Raw genomic sequence first — 6,000 nt, forward strand, 5'->3', positions numbered from 1 at the left:
AACTAGTGTAGGGGACTCCCAGTGAACCTTTACCATTGCCTTACCAAAATTGTGTAGGCAAGGATCAGCTCAACCGTCGATAGAAACTCCAAGCACGTAGAAGTCTACATAAGAATCAATAAGTACAACAACTGGAATTAGATTGGGATGTAGGTATGATAGCCCAAACATGACGTAACATCCTAGGTCAAGGCCTCTTAGTTTGTATCTGTGTATTGTAGAAGGATACGGAGTGTTACAGCAAAGGGTCCATGTCATCATCACAGGAAGCTATATTCATATATTGCAGGAATGCACCTGTCTACATTGGTGACTAAAAATAATCTGAATATTATTGTATGTATATCCTGTCATGGTTCCAATATAGCAGAACTCAGAAGTTGCTGGAATAATAGCTCGCTGCTCACTCAATCGAGCATCCAAACCCCCCAATACATGTGTCGCTTTCTAAACGTGAGGAGAGGATACATAAGCAAGCAGTATAGCAATCATATCAAGTTCGGTGCCTCCAGATGTAGGTAATTAACTGGGGCCAAGCTCATCCCCCACACACAACACTCGGGGTCATAAGACATGTTGCCAAAAAACACGAAATACGTAATGGCCTCCAAATGGCATTGGCCCACAGATTCCATGAAAAAAAGAATTGATGACTCACCTGTTTGGTGACAGAGCCAACTTCACCATGGAGAGGTTCAAGGCAGGCAGGAAAACTTCTCAATCCTTGGGACCAGCATCCCAATCCCTAGACTTCAACAAATAGTACCAAATGTTTCAGAGCCACACAAAACGGCTTTGCTTTCATCAAGGCTAGACTGTCTAACAGCTATATAAATTTCTCTGGAAATATGGATGTGGAGAGGCCAAGCAACCTTCCTCCCCAGACTCCTCTTCACCACCTGGAAATATACTTTAAGTCCCTGTTAAAGGAAGGTAGAGAGCCTGTTGAAGGGTGTATAATCATTTCTACAGGCCTGAAGGGGCATTACAATGGACCAATAGATTTGCAGATTCTAGAAAGGTGTATGCCCTCCCATGAGTCACTTAAGCCAGCGTATCACCTTCAGATTCGGCAACAGGAGGTGGCAGCACTCTTGCAAAAATGAGAAGTGGAGTTGGTCTCAGAGCAGAAAATTGGTCATGTGTACTGCTGTAAATTCCTGGTTACCAAGAAGGATGGTTGCCTGCGTCCAATCCTACACCACAGGCCCTTGAGCTATTATCTTTGTAATGAAAAGTTTAAGGTGCTGTCCTTGACTCAGATGCTTTTGGTTGCAATGTATGACAAGTAGCCGAGGAGTTTCTTTGAAGATTCTTTATTAAGTCTTAGTTACAGGTTAGCATCCATGTAAAGCAGCCCAACAAGGAGCAGCCTGCCTGCTGCTCAGCCCAACTTCCAACTGTCACACCTCATCCACACAGGCATCCAAACATCCCAATCATCTCCATCACACCAACATTCCACTCAGAACATTCACACTGGCTGAGCAGCTAGGAACCAGGTAGCATAGGAGAAACATTATTAGATAGGCAGGATATAACATACCCTCCCCCTTTTAAATAGAAACTAAAATAACAATATTAAGTGGGAAGAACTATACACAAAAATGTACATATAAAGAAAATAGTTCAGAACCAAGGGATGCAAGGAAAAATGCAACATCTCAAGAGGGACTGAACAATTAAGAAAACAGAGAGGATGGATAAATAGATGCACAAGAAATATCACCCATCCTCCCCCATTATAGAAACATATTGAAATGTAGAAACAGTATTTGCAAAAACGTCACAAGAAACTAGACAGTTGACTAAGCAAACTCGAATGCACTGAATGACAAACTGAATCAGAAAGACACAGAAGACATGGATGTGAACACCTGACCATACATCCCAAAACAGGCAAAATAAAATCGTAACATGTAGCAACAGGTGACACACACCCGAGAATTCAATGCCTACTACAAGGGGAACATAGACACAGGAGAACTATACTCCATCCAGGGATTCCTCACATAAGGAATAGAAATATAAGATGTGAAAATGGGACTAAAACCCATCTTGACACCCTGTGGTATTCGTCAATACAGCTGACACGACACGTCTGGAGATGAATAAACCATTTAATGCAGTTCAGATGGTGAGGGAAATTACAGCGACCTCAGCCACAGCACCGGCCACAACAGGTGGCAGCTTAACTCTGTCCCCACGGCGCTCGCCTTGGAACGCTGGTTACGGTGACATTCTAAGTGATGTCACCGCGAGCAGCTCCATTACATGCGGAACTGCCGGGGGGGAAAGGAGTGGAAGATACCACACATCCCCCTTCCCTGCGGAATGAAGCATAAGAATTAGACATCAGAGGTACAACAGAACATTACATCGTCACATACTGCTCCAAATGCCTGGGTGGTCTGGTCACTCTCTGGATAGTCCTTCCGCCCGGGTGGGGGACTGACCCCTGCTCCCTGGGAGGGGGACCCATGCTCCCTTCAGGATCGCCTTCACCCTCTCTACCTGTACAGGAATTCTGCCCGGGGGGGTGATATCTCACTACTCTTCCTAGGTTCCAGATCTTTCCTTCCTGGGTTTTGACAGCATTCCTGAACAATTTAGTGATCTTGGTGGGCCTACTGTATCCTGACCAAATTGCCCTGCCAGAAGGTGTCCTGATCTTAATGTCATACCCTACTTTGAATCCTGCCTCCTGTGTTGAGTGGAGCCTGTCGAATCTTTCTTTCCTCCCAGCCATGGCTTCTTCCTGTCTCTCTAATCCCTTCACTTCTTTTGAGTGGTCCGACCATCCCTTATGCCACCCCATCCAGCCTTGCGATAGTTTGGTGTTGGGTATTCTTGCTCGGAGCAACTCGAAAGGGGTGACTCCCGTCATTTGGTGCGGGGTAAACCTGTACACTTCTATCCGCCTCCATACTTCTTCTTTCCAGTTCATGTCACTGGCCTTGGCTAACTGAATGCTTTCTTTGAGAGTCTTGTTAAAGCGCTCGACCATGCCATTGGTCTCAGGGTGATACAGGGCACAACGCTTGTGCGTGATCCCCCTCTCCTCAAGGAAGTCTTCCATCTCTTTGGAACACAATTGCACCCCTTTGTCCGTGAGTAGACTACTGGGTAATCCTTCCCTAATGAACAAACCTTGGAGGAATTCAATGACGGCCTTCGTCGTGATTTCACTCACTAACTTCACTTCCGGCCACCTGGAGTACAGATCCATGAGCAGCAGAATGTACGGCGTGCGTACTTCTCCCGTCAAAGGGCCAACGATGTCCAATGCCAACTCCTCCCAGGGTCCAGCTGGTGGTGGCCTGCACACCATTGGAGGCGTCAGTTGTCTAAGTACCTTGTCGCTGTTGCTGCACGGAATACAGTCTCTTACTTTCCTTTCGATAGCAAGGTCCATGCTCGGCCACCAATAGTATTCTCTCAACCTTTGCTTGGTCTTGGTGATGCCCAGGTGGCCATCGTGAGCCATATCTACCAGATTCTCTCTCACATTCACGGGAGGTACCAACCTCGTCCCCCTGAACAGACACTCGTCGACCACGGACATCTCCAGAATGGCCGCAGAGCATCATCCCGCTTATCTTCATGTTTCCATCTGTCCTTTACTCTTCTGCACACCTTATCCAAGACTTCATCTTCCTTTAGTGAACTCTTCCACGTTTCTTCACCTATAGCTCTCTGGATGGCGCACACGTTTTCCATTTGATGGTCATCAATTTCATCATCTACCTTGTCGTGCACATCGTTCACCTCATATTCCTTCACCAGGCGCGATAAACAGTCTGCTGCAAAATTACGTGTTCCAGGGACGTACTCAACAGCGAATGTGTATTCCTGGAGGCCAACGACCCACCGCCTGATCCTGCTAGAGATGGCATCCAGGCCTTTCTTACTGAAGACTTCTACCAATGGCTTGTGGTCAGTACGAAGAGTGAACTTGGAGCCCCACAAGAAATCCCTGAATTTGCCTAATGCCCAGAAGACTGCCAAGGCTTCTTTTTCAATCACAGAGTAATTGTTCTCTGACTTTTGTAGGGATCTAGAGGCAAAGGCTATTGTTTCTTCTCCGTCTTTGCTTACTTGTGTGAGGACCGCCCCAAGCCCTTTCCCGCTTGCATCTGTGGTGACTACTGACGCACGATCGGGTATGAAAGACCTTAAGCTGGGTGCTTCTGCAAGTGCATTCTTCACATCCTCAAACTCTCTCTGACACTCCTGACTCCAGTCGAACACCGTGTCTTTTTTCAACAGCAGCCTGATGGCATACGTCCTTCCCGCAAGGTTCTGTATGAATTTGCAGTAGAACTCCAGCATTCCCATGAAAGATTTTATTTCATCCTTGCTATTCGGGGGCACCAAATTCACAATGGTGTTCTGGAGCTCCGCTTTGGGACAGATTCCTTCTGCTGTCACCTTGTGTCCCAAGAAATTCAGTTCCCTGCAGCCAATCACGCACTTTTCTCTCTTCACGGTTAGACCTTGCGACCTAAACCTGGCCAACACTTGTCTCAGCCTCTTGTCATGTTCCTCATGGTCTTTAGCGTATACTAGCACATCGTCCTGGTAGCATTCGACGCCAGGAATCTCTCTCAAGATGTTCCCCATGAGCCTCTGGGACACAGCTGCCGCAGAAACCAAACCAAAGGGCATCCTCTTGAACTTGTATGCACCCATGGGCGTCACAAACGCTGTGAGTTCTTGCGACTCTTCATGCAGCTTGATCTGAAAGTAGTACAAAAATAGGGTCGGTCCGAGTTAGAAAGTCTCAAAAAACATTTAGAAAACCAGTTATATGGTCGGACACACAATCAATGACTTAAATGTGAATTCCTTTAGAATACGTTCTTCACAAAATTAAACTAATAATTTCAAGTTCATTGGCATTTATTCATGCAAAGTTTCAATCAAATTGCAGCCAATATTTCATTTTGAAGAGGTAACAAACATAACCATGTAATTGTAGAATCATTACATTCATAAATTCGAAAGAGTGCTCTCGGTGAAAGGGGGAGGGGTGAGTGAAGTGAGGGGGACACGGTAAAGGTGTAGTGACATCTTTATGGCATCATGTTGCAATTGAAAAAACCTTTACAATCAGATCAGTAAGCAAAGGTTCCCAAAATTCATCACACATATAGGGCGAGAAACAATCTCATATTTGAATCCTATGGTGTGAGGCAAAAAAAGCGTAGTTCTACGTTTCGACCCCTGATTACGCTAAAGGGTTGCTTCACGCCTCATGTTGGGGTCTTCATCAGGAAGGAGGGAGAGCCTATGGGGCAAGGTTAAAAAACTTATTTTAGTAACTATAGGTGATTGTGCGTTTTAAAAATGGTGAAAGTGGGGATGTGGTAATACCTACATCAGAGGACGGTCGGCATCTGTACCGTCTTTAACGGGGCCATGGCACAGCTCCCAAGTTTATCTGGAATAAATTAGCACTAAACATCAGGGTGCTAGTTTGGAAAAAACTGCCTGGGGTGAGCGGTCACTCAGGTCGGGACTTACTTGTAAGATGAGCTTATTAGCAAGATACCGGAGTGCGCTATGGGATCATTCCTCACGCCCGGGGACATCAATTGCTCCTTACTGTGGGGACAGAAAAGTAGCATGCTGGAGTTTAAGATCGCGGGCATGAACGTTAGGCATTTGCCGCGAAGAGAAATAGGCTATGGGTGTTGCAACCAAGCTGAGAGGGTTACAACATTACCTTAAAGCGGGACCTCATGGGTAGGTTCCCGTTACACCGGCGAACTGCATCCGTGTGCTTACTCGCGGTGCAGCCGCTGGATGCCCGTAATGGCTAAAAGGGGGGACAAAACCTGATGGTGCAATGAGCAAGGGACTCACATCTGAGTATACCCTTCCACGCTTAGGGTGTATCGTTTTTGGCCACTATAGGTGTGGCAGGGTATACTCAGACATGAGTCCCTTTCTCACTGCTCCATCAGGATTCAAGCAAGCCGGGCCGAAGAGGCTGAA

The sequence above is a fragment of the Lissotriton helveticus genome, chromosome 10, assembly GCF_964261635.1.
Source record: "Lissotriton helveticus chromosome 10, aLisHel1.1, whole genome shotgun sequence".
NCBI lineage: Eukaryota > Metazoa > Chordata > Amphibia > Caudata > Salamandridae > Lissotriton > Lissotriton helveticus.